The sequence below is a fragment of the Lathyrus oleraceus genome, chromosome 3 (genome assembly GCF_024323335.1).
Source record: "Lathyrus oleraceus cultivar Zhongwan6 chromosome 3, CAAS_Psat_ZW6_1.0, whole genome shotgun sequence".
Lineage (NCBI taxonomy): Eukaryota > Viridiplantae > Streptophyta > Magnoliopsida > Fabales > Fabaceae > Lathyrus > Lathyrus oleraceus.
The window spans coordinates 373,747,065-373,768,080 of NC_066581.1; positions in this window are offsets into that span (position 1 = coordinate 373,747,065).

The window sequence follows — 21,016 nt, forward strand, 5'->3', positions numbered from 1 at the left end:
TTGTTTTCCCCAGTGAAGTCGCAAGGATGTTTGCACATCCCAGCGGAGTTTCTTTCTCCATCCCCAACAAAGTTTCAACCTTCCCAACGGAGTTCGTTATCCTCAGTAGGTAGATCATCATCAGAAGATGTTTAATCTTTCCCCAGTAGATCACTTTAGTGTCCCCACCAACCGTTCTCTCTTTGCTCCCAGTCAGAGTGTTCTCTTGGTTACTGAGCAGCTTTTTGTTGATCCTTCCCCAGTAGGGTTGTATCCCATTTTATGATGTTGACCTAAAATTCCCTACGGTTTGGATGTTTGTTTTATCCTCAGCAGATCTCTTTCCCCAACCAAGTTTGAGCCTTTGGAATGTTGATCTCTATGTTCTCCAGCAGTTTGTCTCCATGATTTTTATGGATTGACCAAGGATTGTACCGGTGGTTCAATTTCTTTGCGACACCTTTTTATCCTTCGTGATCGTTTTGTCAGCGTAATCACTATATATACATACGCATATACATTCATATAAATTCATGATTTGCATATCCTGCATCTTCATATTTAATTTGTTTGAGATTTTCACTCTCTATTATGGCGGTACTTTATCCCCATACCAAATTTGGCGTATGTCCTCCTTCAATTGTAGAGTGTCAGCCCCTAAGCAGAAAAGACTTTAACCTTTCTCTGTTTCCCCATTGAGTTTGTTTCATCGTGGGTGATTGTTATTTCAGTTTCCTCTCCAGTAAATTTTCTGGATGGAATTACTCCCCTTGAGTTATGTCCTCATTGGGTGGAGTCTTGATTGACTGTTTTCTTTCTAGCTCTTACCTAGATAGATATTTTGGTCCCCTAAGAGTCTACTAACCAGTAACTGGTAATATTCTTCTTAGTTTGCAGTTTGTTACTTCTTGCCCAATACCCAGCAAAAAGTGCCTCTGTTTTCTCTCCAGTAGAGTTTCCTTGAAAAGTATATCCTTGATATGTTCACTTTAACCGGTGACGGATATCTTTTCTTCCCTCGCAGAGTCTATCCTTGATATGTTCACTTTAACCAGTGATGGATATTCTCTCCTTTGGTATTCTACCCAGTAAAAAGGTAGTTATAATTCCTATTTTGGTTCCTCAGGGAGTTAATCCTTGATATGTTCATCTTAATCGATGACGGGTTTTCTTCTCCTTGTTGGTCTTCTACCCAGTAACCGGTAGTTGTAAATCCTATTGTTCCCCTGAGCGAAGTCTATCGATGATATGTTCACTTTAACCAGTGACAGATTTTCTCTTATGTGGTATTCTATCCAGTAACCGATAGATGTAATCCCTACTTTTATTCCCCTTTTCAGAGTCTATCCTTGATATGTTCACTTTAACCGGTGACGAATTTTCTCTTTGATTGGTCTTCTACCCAGTAACCGGTAGTTGTAAACCCTACTTTGTCCCCTCGCAGAGTGAATCCTTGATATGTTCAACCTAACCGGTGACAGATTTTTCTCTTCGACGGTTTTCTATCCAGTTTTCATTAGATGTAATTCCCCTTTTTGTTGCTCAGTTGGTATATCCTTGATATGTTCATCCTAACCGATGACGGGTATTGTAACACCCCGATAAAATAAGATAATTATTTAAATTGAGTTAATAATATATTTATTAATTTAATTAAATAATTGGAATTATTATTATTATTGGAATAATAATTATTGGAATATTATTGGGATTATTATTATTGGATTATTTTTATTGTTATTATGGGAATAAAAGTAGAAATCAGTAAAAAGGTTCCATTTGGTAAAAAGAGTTATTTTCACGTGAAAAGGGAAAAGAGGCAGAAAAGGGAAAAAGGGCAAAGAGCCAGAGGACGAAGGTTGAAGGAAGGAAAAGCTTGGAGCTCAGAGATTGCCGGATTTACTCAGGTAAGGGGGGTTTATCATCGATTAATGGGTATTATGGGATAATATGTGATGGGTAGTGAGAAACCATTGATTTGCCTCTGATTGAATGATGTATGATGAATTTGTGAACTTTTGGGATGAACGAAATTGGGATTAAAATTGAAGAAATTCGTAGGAATTAGAGGTAGAAAGGTTAGAAATTTGTGAAATCGAAAGTGTATGATTCGTGTTAGACGAGATGAATGAATTGTGTGTAAAATTTGGACTGTGGAAGGTTGAATTGGATAGATCTCGTAGCAGGAGAAGCCATTGCAGATCTGGAAATTCTGGTTTCTGGTCATACGCGTATGGCACTAGGCAATACGCGTATGATATGGCTGGTACGCGTATGGATGAGGCCTTACGCGTATGAGTGAAAGAGATGAGGTTTTGAACGTGAAATTGTCTCTGTTGGTACGCGTATGAGAATGTGGTACGCGTAGCATACGCGTATGGGAATGGGCAATACGCGTATGGATTTGGTCAGGAATGGGCAATACGCGTATGGGCATAGGCAATACGCGTATGGGCAGACTTGTGGTTTCCCTGAACTGTTGTGGTGCAGTTTTTGGTTGTTTAGGCTGAGTGTTGTAACTTAGCTGATGTATGACGTAGTGGGGATTATTTCCCGTTGTTTTGAGTGGTATAGGTATTAGTAGAGTGTGCTAATACTGTGTTTGATTATGCGGCATGATATGATATGCTTTTGTGATAAAATGTGTTGATGATGTGTGATGGTATGCATGATGCTGTGAATGTATCAGTTATGTATGCATTGTGAATAGACTGTTTTATGGCTTAGAGTGTGAGCATATGTCTATTCCTGAGTTGTTGTTATTGTTGCATTGCTAGATGATTAGCATGCATATTGTGGCCCATTTGGGGTGGTAGCTAATTCCCATGGTGAGGAATTAGTGAGTAAATCATTTTGATTGTTGTTGATGTTTGCATGCTAGGTGATTAGCGTGCATAGCATGGCCCATTTGGGGTGGTAGCTAATTCCCATGGTGAGGAATTAGTGAGTGAGTCACTATGTCTCAAATGAGTGGGACTAGTGAGCTTGGTAGCCGTGCCTGGATTTGGACGGTGAGGTTGAACTATATGTTCACAAATAGTCGGTACCGCATGCATGGAGTCTCATTGCATAATATATGTATGGCGTATAATATGAATGGATGTATTCCAATATTATACGTGTGTTTGTGTTGTTATGGAGTATGATTTGAGATTATACTTGTGTTTTATGTTGGTGTTGAGCATGAGATTGAGCTGATGTGCTGTTACTGATTGTATGTTGCGATTAGGGTGATTAATGTGTTAAATTGCTTAACATGACATTATATTCTATAATGCTTATTATATTGATTGAGGAACTCACCCTTACAACTATTTTACAGGTAACGAGAAATGAGTTGAGTAGAAGCGAATGCTTGGAGTCTAGTGTAGTCTCCTTAGTGGGTCGTGCTCTGATAGATGTAACATCGGGATGGGTTATCTTAACTTGTTTTAAATGTTTTATTGTTGGTTGAGAACCATTTTACATGTAATGTTTTACATGATTGATGAAATTTATATCCGCTGTGTTTTATGCAAATGTCTATGTTTTGAATTAATAAAAGAGCATGACCATTATATTGTAGAATGGTGTGGAATATTGTGTGACACCCTTAAATGGCATAATTACTCTGATGTTGTATTTTGATATTTAATTTAAATTATTGGGGTATTTTAGAAGGGTGTTACATTAGTGGTATCAGAGCATAGTCGGTCGAGTCGAGTCGTAATTATTCTGTTTCCCCTGTACGGGATAGGTGTTGTGTAACCCTATCAGTACTTATTGTTTTAGTTGTTGGGTTTTCAGAATAGAGATGGCTGGAAGAGGTAGAGATGATGCTGCAATTGCTGAGGCTCTGGGTATGCTAGCTGGAGTACTTGGAGGAAATCCGAATGTTGTGGGAATGGGAACTGCTCGTCAACTGAGTGAGTTCCAGAAGAACAATCCTCCAATGTTCAAGGGAGCATACGATCCAGATGGCGCTCAGAAGTGGTTGAAGGAAATCGAGAGGATCTTCCGAGTGACGGAGTGTGCCGACAACCAGAAGGTCAGGTTCGGTACGCATATGTTGTCAGAGGAAGCTGATGATTGGTGGGTTGCTACCCGCACTGAGTTGGAATCTGCTGGAAATGCTGAGATCACTTGGGCTGTGTTCAGAGAGAGATTTCTGAGGAAGTACTTTCCAGAGGATGTTAGAGGAAAGAAAGAGATAGAGTTCTTGGAATTGAAACAGGGTAACAGGTCTGTTACTGAGTATGCTGCTAAGTTCACAGAGCTGTCAAAGTATTACACTCCCTATAACGAGGCTACTGGGGAATTTTCAAAGTGTGTGAAGTTTGAAAATGGGTTACGTCCCGAAATCAAGCAGGCTATTGGATATCAGTGGATCAAAGTGTTTTCTGACTTGGTTGACTGTTGCAGGATTTTTGAACAAGATTCTAAAGCCAGAGCAGAGAGCTATCAGCAGAGGGTTGATAGGAAAGGCAAGAATCAGAATGATCGTGGGAAACCGTATGCAGCTGGCAAAGGTTTCCAGAGACAGAGTGGGATGAAGAGGCCTAGTGGGGGAGACTCTAGTGCCCCTGCTAAGTGTTACAGATGTGGTCAGGCTGGACATCGTATCCATGAGTGTACCAGTAATGAGAAGAAGTGTTTCAAGTGTGGAAAAGGTGGTCACTTGGCTGCAGACTGCCGGTTGAAGACTGTGACTTGTTTCAACTGTGGAGAGTTGGGTCATATCAGTCCACAGTGTCCTAAGCCGAAGAAGGAGAACCAGTCAGGAGGCAAGGTCTTTGCTTTATCGGGTTCTGAGACTTCTGCAGATGATCGTTTGATCCGAGGTACGTGTTATATTAATGGCTTCCCTCTTGTAGCTATTATCGACACCGGTGCTACTCATTCCTTTATATCTTTGGATTGTGCTGTGAAACTTAAGTTAGAGATATCTGAGATGCTTGGAAGTATGGTGATTGATACTCCTGCGAAGGGTTCAGTGACTACTACTTCAGTTTGTTTGAATTGTCCCTTGAGTATTTTTGGTAGAGACTTTGGGATAGACCTTGTGTGTCTTCCACTGGTGCAGATTGATGTTATCTTGGGTATGAACTGGTTGGGGTGTAACCGAGTTTATATCAACTGTTTTGATAAGACTGTGATTTTTCCTGAGATTGAGGAAGGAAAGAGTTTGTTTCTATCTGCAAGGCAGGTGAATGAGGAAGTAGCAGATGGGGCAGAGTTGTTTATGCTGTTAGCGACTTTGGAAGCTAAAGATAAACTGGTGATTTGTGATCTGGCTGTGGTGTGTGATTTTCCTGATGTATTTCCGGAAGAAGTGAATGAATTACCGCCAGAGCGTGAAGTTGAGTTCTCGATTGATTTGGTACCTGGTACTAGACCGATATCGATGGCTCCGTACCGTATGTCTGCTGTTGAGTTAACTGAATTGAAGAGTCAGTTGGAAGATCTGTTGGATAAGAAATTTATTCGTCCGAGCGTGTCACCGTGGGGTGCACCAGTGTTATTGGTTAAGAAGAAAGAAGGTACTATGAGGTTGTGTGTGGACTACAGGCAACTGAATAAAGTGACGATCAAGAATCGGTATCCTTTGCCGAGGATTGATGATTTGATGGACCAATTGGTTGGTGCGAGTGTGTTCAGCAAGATAGATTTGAGATCTGGGTATCATCAGATACGTGTAAAAACTGAGGATATTCAGAAGACTGCTTTCAGAACAAGGTATGGACATTATGAGTATTCTGTAATGCCTTTTGGTGTGACTAATGCGCCTGGAGTATTTATGGAATACATGAATAGGATTTTCCATCCGTATCTAGACCAGTTTGTTGTGGTGTTTATTGACGATATTTTAGTGTATTCGAAATCTGAAGAAGAGCATGCTGAGCATTTGAGAATGGTTTTAAGAGTTCTACGAGAAAAGAAGTTATTTGCTAAACTGTCTAAGTGTGAATTTTGGTTAGAAGAGGTTAGTTTTCTTGGTCATGTGATTTCAAGAGGTGGTGTTGCTGTTGATCCTTCTAAGATAGAAGCGGTATCTAAGTGGGAAGCTCCGAAGTCAGTTTCTGAGATAAGGAGTTTTCTTGGACTTGCAGGTTATTATAGGAAGTTCATTGAGGGATTTTCTAAGTTGGCGTTACCGTTGACGATGTTGACTAGAAAGGGGCAAGCGTTTGTTTGGGATTTAAAATGTGAAGAGGGTTTCCAAGAGTTAAAGAGAAGGTTGACTACTGCTCCTATTCTGATATTACCGAGTTCGTCGGAATCATTTGAGGTTTACTGTGATGCTTCATTGTTGGGTTTGGGTGGTGTGTTGATGCAGAATAAGTAGGTTATAGCCTATGCTTCGAGACAACTGAGGGTTCATGAGAGGAACTATCCGACACACGATTTAGAGTTGGCAGCTGTGGTTTTTGTTCTGAAGTTATGGAGGCATTATCTATACGGGTCAAGATTTGAGGTTTTCAGTGACCATAAAAGTTTAAAGTATTTGTTTGATCAGAAAGAGCTGAATATGAGACAGAGGAGATGGTTAGAGTTTCTGAAGGATTATGATTTTGGTTTGAATTACCATCCGGGTAAAGCAAACGTAGTGGCGGATGCATTGAGTCGGAAATCATTGCATATGTCTATGTTAATGGTTAAGGAATTAGATTTGATTGAGCAGTTTAGAGACTTGAGTTTGGTGTGTGAGAGTACTCACAATAGTGTTAAATTGGGAATGTTGAAGTTAACGAGTAATATTTTGGATGAGATTAGAGAGGGTCAGAAATCCGATATGCTTTTGGTTGATAAGTTGACTTTAGTGAATCAAGGTCAAGGTGGTGAATTCAGAATTGATGAGAGTGGTGTTTTGAAATTGGCAATCGGGTATGTATTCCGGATGTTACCGAACTTAAGAAGAGTATCCTGGAGGAAGGACATCGTAGTGGCCTGAGTATTCATCCTGGAGCTACGAAGATGTATCATGATTTGAAAAAGTTATTTTGGTGGCCGGGAATGAAAAGAGAAATTGCGAGTTTTGTTTATTCTTGTTTGACTTGTCAGAAGTCAAAGATTGAGCATCAGAAGCCGTCTGGGCTAATGCAACCGTTGGCTATTCCAGAGTGGAAGTGGGATAGTATCAGTATGGATTTTGTGTCTGGTTTGCCGAGGACAAATAAGAATTTTGAAGCTATTTGGGTGATTGTTGACAGATTGACGAAATCGGCTCATTTCATTCCGATCAGAATGGATTATCCGTTAGAGAGATTGGCCGAGTTGTATATTGAGAAGATTGTAAGTTTGCATGGTATTCCGTCTAGTATTGTTTCGGACAGAGATCCTAGATTTACATCGAAGTTCTGGGAAGGTTTGCAGAGGGCTTTGGGAACTAAGCTGAGATTGAGTTCTGCATATCATCCGCAGACTGATGGTCAGACTGAGAGGACGATTCAGTCGCTAGAGGATCTTTTGAGGGCTTGTGTTTTGGAAAAGGGAGGTGCTTGGGATTGTTATTTGCCTTTGATTGAGTTTACCTACAACAATAGTTTTCATTCGAGCATTGGTATGGCACCGTTTGAAGCTTTGTATGGTAGGAGATGTCGGACACCTTTATGTTGGTATGAGTCCGGTGAGAGTGCTGTGGTTGGACCTGAAATTGTTCAACAAACTACGGAAAAGATTAAGATGATTCAGGAGAAGATGAGAATTGCTCAGAGTCGTCAGAAGAGTTATCATGACAAGAGGAGGAAGTCACTTGAGTTCCAAGAGGGAGATCATGTGTTTCTTCGTGTTACTCCGATAACTGGAGTTGGTCGAGCCTTGAAGTCGAAGAAGTTGACACCTCGATTTATTGGTCCTTATCAGATTTTGGAGAGGATAGGGGAGGTAGCCTATCGTATCGCTTTACCGCCGTCACTTGCGAATTTGCATGAGGTTTTTCATGTATCTCAGTTGAGGAGGTACATTCATGATCCGTCGCATGTAGTCCAAGTAGATGATGTCCAGGTGAGAGATAACCTGACTGTTGAAACATCACCTATGAAGATCGAGGATCGAGAGTTGAAGCAGTTGCGGGGTAAAGAGATTGCCTTGGTGAAGGTAGCTTGGGGGGGACCAGCAGGTGGAAATGTGACTTGGGAACTTGAGAGCCAGATGAAGGAGTCTTATCCTGAGTTATTCACTTGAGGTATGTTTTCGAGGACGAAAACTCTTTTAGTGGGGGAGAGTTGTAACACCCCGATAAAATAAGATAATTATTTAAATTGAGTTAATAATATATTTATTAATTTAATTAAATAATTGGAATTATTATTATTATTGGAATAATAATTATTGGAATATTATTGGGATTATTATTATTGGATTATTTTTATTGTTATTATGGGAATAAAAGTAGAAATCAGTAAAAAGGTTCCATTTGGTAAAAAGAGTTATTTTCACGTGAAAAGGGAAAAGAGGCAGAAAAGGGAAAAAGGGCAAAGAGCCAGAGGACGAAGGTTGAAGGAAGGAAAAGCTTGGAGCTCAGAGATTGCCGGATTTACTCAGGTAAGGGGGGTTTATCATCGATTAATGGGTATTATGGGATAATATGTGATGGGTAGTGAGAAACCATTGATTTGCCTCTGATTGAATGATGTATGATGAATTTGTGAACTTTTGGGATGAACGAAATTGGGATTAAAATTGAAGAAATTCGTAGGAATTAGAGGTAGAAAGGTTAGAAATTTGTGAAATCGAAAGTGTATGGTTCGTGTTAGACGAGATGAATGAATTGTGTGTAAAATTTGGACTGTGGAAGGTTGAATTGGATAGATCTCGTAGCAGGAGAAGCCATTGCAGATCTGGAAATTCTGGTTTCTGGTCATACGCGTATGGCACTAGGCAATACGCGTATGATATGGCTGGTACGCGTATGGATGAGGCCTTACGCGTATGAGTGAAAGAGATGAGGTTTTGAACGTGAAATTGTCTCTGTTGGTACGCGTATGAGAATGTGGTACGCGTAGCATACGCGTATGGGAATGGGCAATACGCGTATGGATTTGGTCAGGAATGGGCAATACGCGTATGGGCATAGGCAATACGCGTATGGGCAGACTTGTGGTTTCCCTGAACTGTTGTGGTGCAGTTTTTGGTTGTTTAGGCTGAGTGCTGTAACTTAGCTGATGTATGACGTAGTGGGGATTATTTCCCGTTGTTTTGAGTGGTATAGGTATTAGTAGAGTGTGCTAATACTGTGTTTGATTATGCGGCATGATATGATATGCTTTTGTGATAAAATGTGTTGATGATGTGTGATGGTATGCATGATGCTGTGAATGTATCAGTTATGTATGCATTGTGAATAGACTGTTTTATGGCTTAGAGTGTGAGCATATGTCTATTCCTGAGTTGTTGTTATTGTTGCATTGCTAGATGATTAGCATGCATATTGTGGCCCATTTGGGGTGGTAGCTAATTCCCATGGTGAGGAATTAGTGAGTAAATCATTTTGATTGTTGTTGATGTTTGCATGCTAGGTGATTAGCGTGCATAGCATGGCCCATTTGGGGTGGTAGCTAATTCCCATGGTGAGGAATTAGTGAGTGAGTCACTATGTCTCAAATGAGTGGGACTAGTGAGCTTGGTAGCCGTGCCTGGATTTGGACGGTGAGGTTGAACTATATGTTCACAAATAGTCGGTACCGCATGCATGGAGTCTCATTGCATAATATATGTATGGCGTATAATATGAATGGATGTATTCCAATATTATACGTGTGTTTGTGTTGTTATGGAGTATGATTTGAGATTATACTTGTGTTTTATGTTGGTGTTGAGCATGAGATTGAGCTGATGTGCTGTTACTGATTGTATGTTGCGATTAGGGTGATTAATGTGTTAAATTGCTTAACATGACATTATATTCTATAATGCTTATTATATTGATTGAGGAACTCACCCTTACAACTATTTTACAGGTAACGAGAAATGAGTTGAGTAGAAGCGAATGCTTGGAGTCTAGTGTAGTCTCCTTAGTGGGTCGTGCTCTGATAGATGTAACATCGGGATGGGTTATCTTAACTTGTTTTAAATGTTTTATTGTTGGTTGAGAACCATTTTACATGTAATGTTTTACATGATTGATGAAATTTATATCCGCTGTGTTTTATGCAAATGTCTATGTTTTGAATTAATAAAAGAGCATGACCATTATATTGTAGAATGGTGTGGAATATTGTGTGACACCCTTAAATGGCATAATTACTCTGATGTTGTATTTTGATATTTAATTTAAATTATTGGGGTATTTTAGAAGGGTGTTACAGGTATCCTCCTTGACATCCCTAGGCAAGTCTATCCTTGATATGTTCACTCTAACCGGTGATGGATTTTCTTCCCTGTCGAGTTTATCCTTGATATGTTCATCCTAATCGATGACAGATACTCTCACCCTTGGTCTTCTGCCCAGTAGCTAGTAGTTGTAAATCCTTTTTTCTACAGTTTTCCCTAGCAAGGCTATTCTTACCCAGTAGACGGTAATGAATACTTCCTCCTGGTGTTCCTCAGCGAGTCATCCTTGATATGTTCATCCTGACCGATGACGGATGTTCTCTCTGTCAGATCTTTATTATCTCCTTACCCAGTAACACGTAGTAAGTAATAGATTTTTGCTCCTTCTGTGTTGAATTTTATTTTCTCCCCAGTCGAGTCGAGTGCGTGTTTTCCTTATGTGAAATCGTTGTTCCCCTGCATGAGTCGAATGCTTCAGTTTTATCCTGAATTATTCGTATCCCCTGCAGCTGTTGTTATTTCCCCGACTGAGTCTCTCCATTTTTGTGGAATTCCTCTAGTCCTCCAGCAGTTTTAAGTCGTAGCCTGGCCTACGCATAAGTCCCTTTTATCCCCTCAGAGTCTTTGTCTCCCCAACGAGTTTTCTTTATGGAATGCATTATACTCTTGCGGATTTTTGGTCTCTCTGATTTCTTTTCCTTTGTGGCAACATTTCCCCACAAAGCATTAACTTTTGCATTCATGTCATATGCATCATGAGGTCTCTTAGGGACCAAAATTTGTTTCTCTATGTTGTTATTTAAGTCCATTCTACTGAGTCGAGCCAAAGATTTTAACCTTCACCTCCTCAGTTAGAATGTCCTTAAATAGGGGCAGCTGTAAGACCCTAATTTTGACCCTAAGATCCCTCATGAAATTTCATCATAAGCATTAGCATGGGGATCATGCCTTGGCATCCTCCTTACCCCTCTTCATTGGGTTTGTTTTAGAAGAGATCACCAAGCACATTGTGATTATATCATACTTGTATTTTATCATTTTACTAACCAAAATACCAAAAATATGTCTTTGTATCTATCTAACTCTTTTGTAGGTAGGGGTATGATCTCATTGATTCATTGATCACATCTAGGGTTTGAGACCCTCATGAACAAAGAGCACAATCAAGAATCAATTAAATAATGTTATGAACATCATATATTAGTCCCAATTGCTTCTACATGTTATATTGATCAATTTTGCTTCAAGAGTTTGAGGGTGATTTGCCTTGGAAACCCTAGTTTGACTGGGTATCTTGAGTAACTTCTCCAGCAAGATATCTCACCAATTAATCAAATTTCTCAAGGGAAACTTCAAATTTCATCATCTTATGCATATATGATCTACCATGAGCCAAGGAAGTTAAGAGAATTGAAGATTAGCAAGTTGGTTGGTGGTGGTTGGCTAGATGAATTCATCTGGTTCAAAACGGTGTCTCACCTAGACCCTATCTCCTACAATTTTCACCATATGAAAATGATTCCAAGATCAAACTTAATCTAAAGGACATTATAAACAACTTTCATGTTGAGACCTAGAGCTAGTTTTGCTTGGAAAATCATTTTCTATGATGAAACAGTATAGGTCATTTTGTGTAAACCCTAATTTGAAAGTCAACTTCCCAAGGCCATAACTTGCTTAATTTTTATGATATGAAAGATTTCCAAGTTGAAAAATAAAATTAAATGTGTCTAATTCAAATTTGATGTTTGGAGTGGGAGCAAATTCAACTTCTTTGGACGTGTGATATGAGGCTACATTATAGGTCACTTTTGACCTATACCATTGATCAAGTGATTTTGCCAAACTTCAAAAATGCATAACTCTATCATTTCAAATCCAAATGACATGAAATTGGTGACAATTTTGAAGGTCTTTGAGAGAGATACAACTTTGATGAAGACGTTTTTCTCATTTGAAGCTCCCATAAAAAGTTAAGCAAGGTGGAATATTGAGACATATGGCTTGACACTTAGAAAATTTTCAATATGTCAATTTTTTCCAAACTTCCACCTCAAATATATCCAAGTTCCAAGCTCCAAATGAAAAAGTTTCCAACATAAAACTTGTTCCTCTTGATCTCACCTTTCCAAAGAGCTAAAATTTATGTATTTTGGATGAGAAATGCATAGGCTGCACATGGCTTAAACAGGCTGGTATCATGTGGCAAGGATCAAACTTCAAACAACAATGCTCAATTGCCTTGCAATCCAATCCATCTCCAATGCATCTGAACTTCATTTTGGACTTTAAAACAATCATTTGATAGGCCTATGCGCGCCCATGCCCCATGCATGCATAATTTTACCAAAATTGGAAAGTTGAAAGAAGTGTGCAAATATCATTTGAATTCTCTATAAATTGAAGCCCTCATGCTCAGAAATGACACATACACTGCGCCATCTTTGATTCCCTACAGAAAACCCTTCATACTAAGAGGATAAACCTGAAAAATTCAGTTGAATTTGAGCTTGAATCTCCACTGTTTTGGAATTCAATTCTCCAGGAGTCCATTGATTTTAAGCCTTTCCATTCCTCTTCTGTAAGCAATTGAAGTGAAGCAAAGCATGATTCAGATCAAGATCTAGCAAGCTCGGACCTCCATTGAAGGTAATTTGCAGAAAATTTGATCTCTTCGATTCTCCTTGTTTCTTGCTCAATTCTCTTGATTATTGTGTTGGCTGAAGTCCTACCAATATAGGCAAGGTGTTTGAGGTGCTTTGAGGCCAAATCGAAGCAACTCAGGTCATGAACCTCATTTTTCAATTCCACATATCTCTCAATATAGTTGGAATTGGAAGAAATGGAGGTGATATCTGTGCTCAGTGATGTTTTCTCTTTAAAATCATGTCCCTGTTTGAAATTTTGGTAATGGTTCATGATGACCAGTCCGACGAAGCTCGCCGGAGAAGACAACCAGAGCTCTGGCTCCGGTGATAAGTTGTCTTTGGTCTAAACCGTGTGATCCATTTCTCATGTTATAATCTCAGTCATTCCTTTTGATTAACATGTTTGCAGCACAGTTGACTCACGTGTTGGTGGAACGCGCGCTGTGGATCATCAGATCTGCCACCTCAATTAATGAGGGAGATCTGATGGTCCACGTATTTTTGATTTTTTCTGATTTTCATTTTAATTCCATTTTCTTCAATAATTCATAATAAATTTAATATTGATCCAAAAAATATGGGACTTTCACTGAAAATTTTCAAATATTTTTCTCTTTCATATTCTAAATTAAAATTATTTTTTGGATCATTATTAATATTTTTCATGAATTAATTGATTTTTCACTTGTTTTTAATTATTTAAAAAAAAATTAAGTGTCCAAAAATTATGAAATTTTTTATCCAATGTACTTTGATCTTGTTTGACCTATGATAAATCACATGGCCATTTATTTTGTGTTTTGATGTGATTTTAGGATTTGGACAAAACATATTTGAATTTAATGCATTATTTTAATATTTTAAATTGAATAAATGCCATTTTAACTGTGTTGACCATTTGTGTTGACTTATTTGAGTTTCTCATTTGTTGTTGGGCCTTGGTCAAGGTTGATTTGACTTTGTCAAGTTAATATTATTGGATTTAGGGGATTGATGGAATGTATATTCCATCTCCCAAAATGAATGAATAATATTAATTTGGTAAAAGTCATCTTTTGACCAATTTGTGATTTCATTCAACCCTTTCCCTCTTCATCTAATTCCCCTTCTTCATCCATTCATTTCAATTGGCCAATGACATCTCAAAATCCTAATGCTAGTTGATTGAAAGATTAACATGAGTATGAATGAGATTAGGCCACACCTTTGCATATTTTTTGTGCGTGGTATGTTTAATGAGCATAGTTCTTCATACTATGTCTCCAACATGCATTAACACCAAAAGTCTATTGCCCGACCTCAGATAGTTGTGACTTCTACATAAGTCCAATTACGATTGCTTAACATAGCGCTAAATTTGTGACATAAAAGGCATAAGCATTCTAGTTAGTGAGATTGTAAGTCTCCCCTTTTCCATGGTATTGTGTGGAAACTTGGCCTTCTTTCCTTCCTTTGGAAGATGTTTTGGTTCAAGGATCCATGCTTGTAGAAATTGGGTTGAGTGTTCTCCAAAGAATGTCTTGAAATCAAAAAGCAAAACAAAATTAACTATTAACTTACTAACCATTAACTTTTACTTTCCAGCTTTTACTTTTAATGCAATTTACTTTCATTGTTCTATTATAATTTGTCATTGTACATATCATTATAATTGTTTATGTTTATGCAATTTTCACTTTGTCCATTTGGACCATATTGTGTGATATACTTTGTTGCTTTGTTTGTTTGATTGGTCTTTGACCACTAATGCACCTAATAATAATAAAAACCCTAAAAGACTTTTTAGTGGACTGTTGTTTTGATCTTCCCCAATTGGACTTAGAACTTAGGCAATATTCCTTTGCTTATGGACTTGGCCAATGCCAATTTATTGAAGAACCAAGAACTTGCAAGTTTGAATTCATCTGATACATCATTCTAGACCTCTCCAGTCTCATCTGCAAAGTTGATCATTGTTAAGCTGTCATGTTGAACCTGTGATTTGTGCAGTTCATCTGTCACATGGGTTATTTTGAATAAGATCATTGAAGTGTATAAGATTGGATGAGGTCATATTTATTTGATGCCTTTTCTCTTCAAGATTGATATAATTGTGCATTTGTGTGTTGCTTGATTCTAAAAAGTCCAAGGGAATTCTGGGTTTCTATTGACATACTTGTCTATTGGGTTGCTCCCATTTGGTCAAATCTTTTCAACTTTAAACTTTTAAATTTTTGTACATAAGGTAGTCTCTTCATCTCCTCCCCATTTCTTTAATTTCAAAATCTCTCCCTCCATTTTCAAAACATTCTTTGTGTGAACTATTTTTGTCTAAACTTTGACCACTTTCAAAAAGATAGAAACTTTGGCCTTATGCCATTGCATTTTCAAACTTCATTTTCTTAAATCAAACTTGTGAATGAACTAAACTGTATGTGACTTAAACTTTCAAAAAAGCCAAAAAGAACTAACTCATTCAAACCATTTTAGGCCCTTGTTCCTTTCAAACTTAATTTTTGTTAAAACCAACATACTCACTTTGAAATTTATAGCACGAACTACGAGGTTTTGATCCCTCATTTTTATGTTGGTACGTAGGCACAAGACCGAAGGTCCTGTCAAACACAAAAATATAATTAATGAATTCTTTTCTCATCCCCCCAATCCATTTGTTTGTAAACATCACTTTGTACAAAATACATATGCACACAAAAAGGGTTCCCTAGGAGTACCTAGGATACTTTGCGTGCTAACACCTTCCCTCTGTGTAACCAACCCCCTTACCTGTGATCTCTGACTTTTATTAGTTTTTATTTGAAAACTTCTTACTAATTGGGTTTTGTTCGTACTTTTTCCCTTTTCCCTTGGAAACAATAAAAGCGCGGTGGCGACTCTTGTTAATTGATTTCTAGCTTGTCAATAGCTTGATGATCATGAACTTCCCGCTACAAATGCATGTTAAAGATTTGGTACAAAGAAACAAATTCCTAAAACATACCACACACCAAAAAAAAGGGAGGGACCTATCTCAGTCAGGTGCATGTTGATTCATCTGACACAAGGTCATTGATGAATCAACTAGCATTAGACATGAAGAGATTTCATTGGTTAATGATGGCTTGAGGAATAATAGGGATGAAGATGAAGAGGGAAGGGGAAATAGAAACCCAAATTGATCACAAGAGGAAATTCATCTGATCAATACCATTCATTCATTTTGGGAGATGAAATGTACATTTCATTAATCCCCTAAATCCAATATATTGGTCAAACAAAAGTCAAATCAACCATGATCAAGGCCAAACAGAAATTCAAATATCACAAGACCATAAAAATGGCTCAACATAATTTTCCAACAATTATTCAATTAAAAATCAAATTAAAAATGAATTAAAATGCATTTTAAAATGGACAAAACCTCAAATCCCTTCAAAACATCATATAAATGGCCAATGGATTTATCCTTGATCAAACAAGGTAAAAAGACCTTAGACAAAAAAAATCATGATTTTTGGAAAGTCAGAAGTATTTTAAAAATATTTAAAACAAGTCTAAAATCATTTAATTCATGAAAAATATCAACATTTATCCAAAAAAATGATTTTAATTCAAAATATGGAAGAGGAAAATATTTAAATATTTTTGGTGAAAGTCTCATATTTTTTGGATTAAAAATGAAATTAATATGAATTACAAAAAATAAAAGGATTAAATGAAAAATCAGAAATAAAAAAGAAAATAGAAAAAAAACAAGGGCAATCAGACCTCCCTCATTAATTGAGGTGGCAGATCTGATGGCCAAGCACGCGCTATCCACCATAGTCCTCAGTCAATGCGTCATAGGAGTGGTAATCAGAAGGAGCGGCTCAGATTAAAATGTTTCAAAGAGATCAAATAGCCAAGATGCACGCCAGCACATCACAAGAGCCCTAGCTCCGCTTGTCTTCTCCGGTGGACCTCACCGGACTGGTCCACCATCAACCATTAAGAAAATGAAAAGTAAGGACACTATTTTAAAAAGAAAAAGCTCAGGAGCTCGAATCTGACCTCAATTTTATCTAATTCCAAATATATTGAGAGATATGAGGAATTGAATTTTGAGGTACACGATCTGAGTTGCTTCGATTTGCCCTCTGGGCAACTCAATCTTGTTGCCTACATTAGTAGGACTTCAGACAACCAATAAATAAGAAGAATGATGGAGAATTGAGAGAGAATCGAAGGCTTGAAGTTTTGAAAAATTCACCTTTGGGTAGGAGTGATTTGACCGGATCTTGATGTAATTCCAATTGGTTCTTCCTCTTCTTGCTTGCAGTGATCAATTGAGATGAAAATGGCTATGAATTCTTGGAATTTCAATCCCAAAACAGAAGGGGGAATTCAAACTCGGTTTCTAAGAAATCTTCAAGATATTTTATGGAGTAGGGTTCTGAGTTTGCTTGACAAGGCTTAGGCAGGGTGTGTGTTCAATTTTGAGGCAATGCACTTCATTATATAGGCAAGGGAAATGCTTTCTACACCATTTGAATTTTGAGCCAAAAATAGAAATCCAAGTGCATAGATGCATGGGCATGTGCTAGGCCCAAAATGATCATTATAATTCACTCCAATTCATGCACAAATGCTATTGATGTCACCACATGAAGCCATGCAAAGCTAAATTAAAATTACATTCAAATGTTGCCAAAATAAACCATGAGAAGAACCCATGCGTAAGTTCCTCAATTCTTGTCCAAATTGAGTGATCTTGGATACTTTGGAAATGTTACATCAAGGGGAACAACTTTTATGTTGAAGACTTTTTCATTAGGGACTTGGGTCATGATTAAATTTGAGGTGGAAGTTTGAGAAATCAAACATGGTTGAAAATTTTCTAAGTACCAAGTTAAATGACCACTTCTTCCACCTTGAATAAATTTTTCTATGAGCTTCAAATGAAAATAGTTTCTTCACCAAAGTTGTATATCTTTCATTTATATTTAATTTGGTCATAAATTTGACACCATTTGGATTTGGCATGAGGGAGTTATGGATTTTATAAGTTGAGGAAAATTGTTTGTTCAATGGTAATGACCCAAATTGACCTATAATGTTTCCTCTTGGCACATGCCCTTGCAAGTGGATTTTGATATTTATCAAAGAATAAAAATTGGATAAGACATCTTGAAATTGATCATGAAATTTAGATGGTCTTCATATCATAACGATTTAGAAAGTTATGATCCTTGGAAGTTGACCTCCTAACTAAGGCACAAACAAAATGACCTATAATATTTCACCATAAAAAATGACTTTCCAAGTTAAATTAGATCTTTATGCAAACATGAAAGTTGGTTGAAATGTCATAAGTAGTGACTTTGATCTTGGAATAATTTTCATATGACAAAAATTATAGGAGATAGGGTCTAGGGAACCCTAGTTTTGACCAAGTGACTTTCTCTGGTCAACTTCTTTGAACCAACTAGGAAACTTGAAGTTCTCTTGATCTTTGGGACTCATAGAGGATCATATATTATTAATATGGTGTAAAATGAAGTATAACTTGATATGTTTGAAATTTTGGTGTAGTCAGAGTTCAGATGTTCTACTCCAAGTAATGACATTTGATCCAACATTGTTACTAATACAGCAAGGCAGTTATACAAATTAAAACCCAGTACTGATATGCACACATTCACATATGTCACGACATCTGCTACTATATCACCATTGAATGGAAGAACACCCAGTTCTGTCCATCTGGTACAAAGACACAGCAGAGATCAAACATAGCACTTACTTCTGTTGAGCCTGCACAGTTATCAGCATGATGTCTCAACATTGATTTGAACATCACCTGTTACAGCATTACAGGTTGACCTTATTTTATAACAGATAGAATTATAACGTGCAGAAGGTAAAAACACAAGTAATTGTTAACCCAGTTCGGTGCAACATCACCTACTCTGGGGGCATACCAAGCCAGGAAGAAGATCCATTATCAGCAGTATTAATTCAGAGTTAAACTCCCCCGTTTACAACTCTTCACTTAATCCCTACCCAATGCAATCTATACCTAGGAACTCCTAGATAGAAACCACCAGTTTCCATTCCTATCACTACAATTACAATGTAATGCTAAACAACTTGAACTTGCTTCACAGCTTCGTTCAAGACCATAACAACTCTTACCTACAGGCTTTGAGTCACAAATAATCTCATGCTTTGAGCACTGAGAAACACATGGTAACCTTCCCACAGGTTAGGAGGTTTACCGCACACACACCCCTAATTTTACATGGTTTAAGGCTCACAAAACCTAGGTTACAATCTGCTATTTATAACCTAAACACCCAACTGGATTTGGGCCTTGTACTTGTATTTCCTAAAATTAAGGTTAAGCAAGTTAACCTAATTTCCACATATTAGGGTGCTAACAAATAGGCTATTTGTTAGGTTCATTAATTGTAGCTCAGTTGTTAGTTTCCTGGATTTTAGCTCAGCTGTTAGATTCCTGAAAAATAGCCTGAGAAAAATACTGAAACAGAAAAACTAACTAGCCTACACTTTAGCATATGCTGTCAGGAATGAATGTCACAACATTCGGTTTGACGTCTAGAACATAGGCCATATGCTAGGTCTGTTATTCTCCTGAAAAACAGACTGCAATAAATACTGAACTGTAGCAGAAAAACCAACCTGCCTATAATTCAGTATCTACTGTCAAGGATGAATGTCAAAACATTCAGTTTGACATTCAGACAATAGGCTATGTGCCAGGTCTGTTACTCTCCTGAAAAACAGCCTGAAATAAATACTGAACTATAACAGAAAAACCAACTAGCCTATAGTTCAGTATCTGTTGTCAGGAATGAATGTCATAACATTCAGTTTGACATTCAGTAAATCCTGTATTGAATGACTGTCATAACAGAACAAAAAACCAGCCTGCTGTTAATTTCCTGAAAATCAGCCTGTGATAAATAACAGAAAAACTAACTGGCCTGTCAGGAATGAATGTCATAACATTCAGTTTGGCATTCAGAGACTGCTGTTATGAATGACTGTCATAACCGAAAATCAACCTGAACTAAATACTGAACTATAACAGAAAAATTGATTAGTCTATAATTCAGTATCTGCTGTCACGGATGAATGTCATAACATCCAGTTTAACATTTAGTAAATCCTGTATTAGCTAAACCTGCAGCATACTACTCAAGTATGTCATGACATCAGCCAAGACATCAGAGTACAGTTAGATGTTTTAACACAAAATGCAGCCAATCAAACATCTACAAAGCATGTCATGACATCAGTCAAGACATCAGAGTATAGTTAGTGTTTTACCATAAAATGCAGCCAATCAAACATCTACAAACTCCCCCTTTGGCAAATTTTTGGCTAAAACAACTTGGCATCACAACAGAGTTCACAGCAGCGGAAAGCACACATCCAAGCAGAGAATCAAGTTAGCTAATACACTAATCACACACAGAAGATAAACTTCACACAACAGCAGCACATAGAAGATAGCAAACAGCAGCATAACCTCTTGTTTTAGAGGACCTTCATCTTCACAGAAATCTGTTGTCCTGGGGTACATTTGTTACTCCCCCTTTTTGTCAAAATTGTTGCCAAAGCAACACTTAATATTACAGACCAACAAAAGTAAAATTATTAGCAAATTTCAGAAACACACACTTGATTTTACTTCACAGTTTCAATCAAGAATATACACTCTTGATCTTGCTTTACAGCTTTGATCAAGACTACACCCACTTGATCTTGCTTCACATCTTTGATCAAGTAGACACACACTCTTGCTTCACAACTTTAGAGTGACGAATTTCTGCCACAAATCTGATCTTCAATCAAACACAGATTGCCATTAAGTGTGCAATCACAAAACATCAAACATTCACACTGAATGAATTATGTACAGGGTGTCATGACATCGGTGTAGCACCTCAAATTTGCCCTCCTCATTCATGCATTCATTTCTTTTTTAGGTCATGTATCATTCCATATTGCATTACACCATATCAGTCAGAATTGGCATCAAGAGAATCCTTTAGACAAAAGAGCAAGTTTTTCCTTGAGATGAAGGCCACATGATTATTCTGAAGAGCTTATATGAGCTAGGGTTCATTTTGAAGCAGTTTTACCAAGTGGCAGAG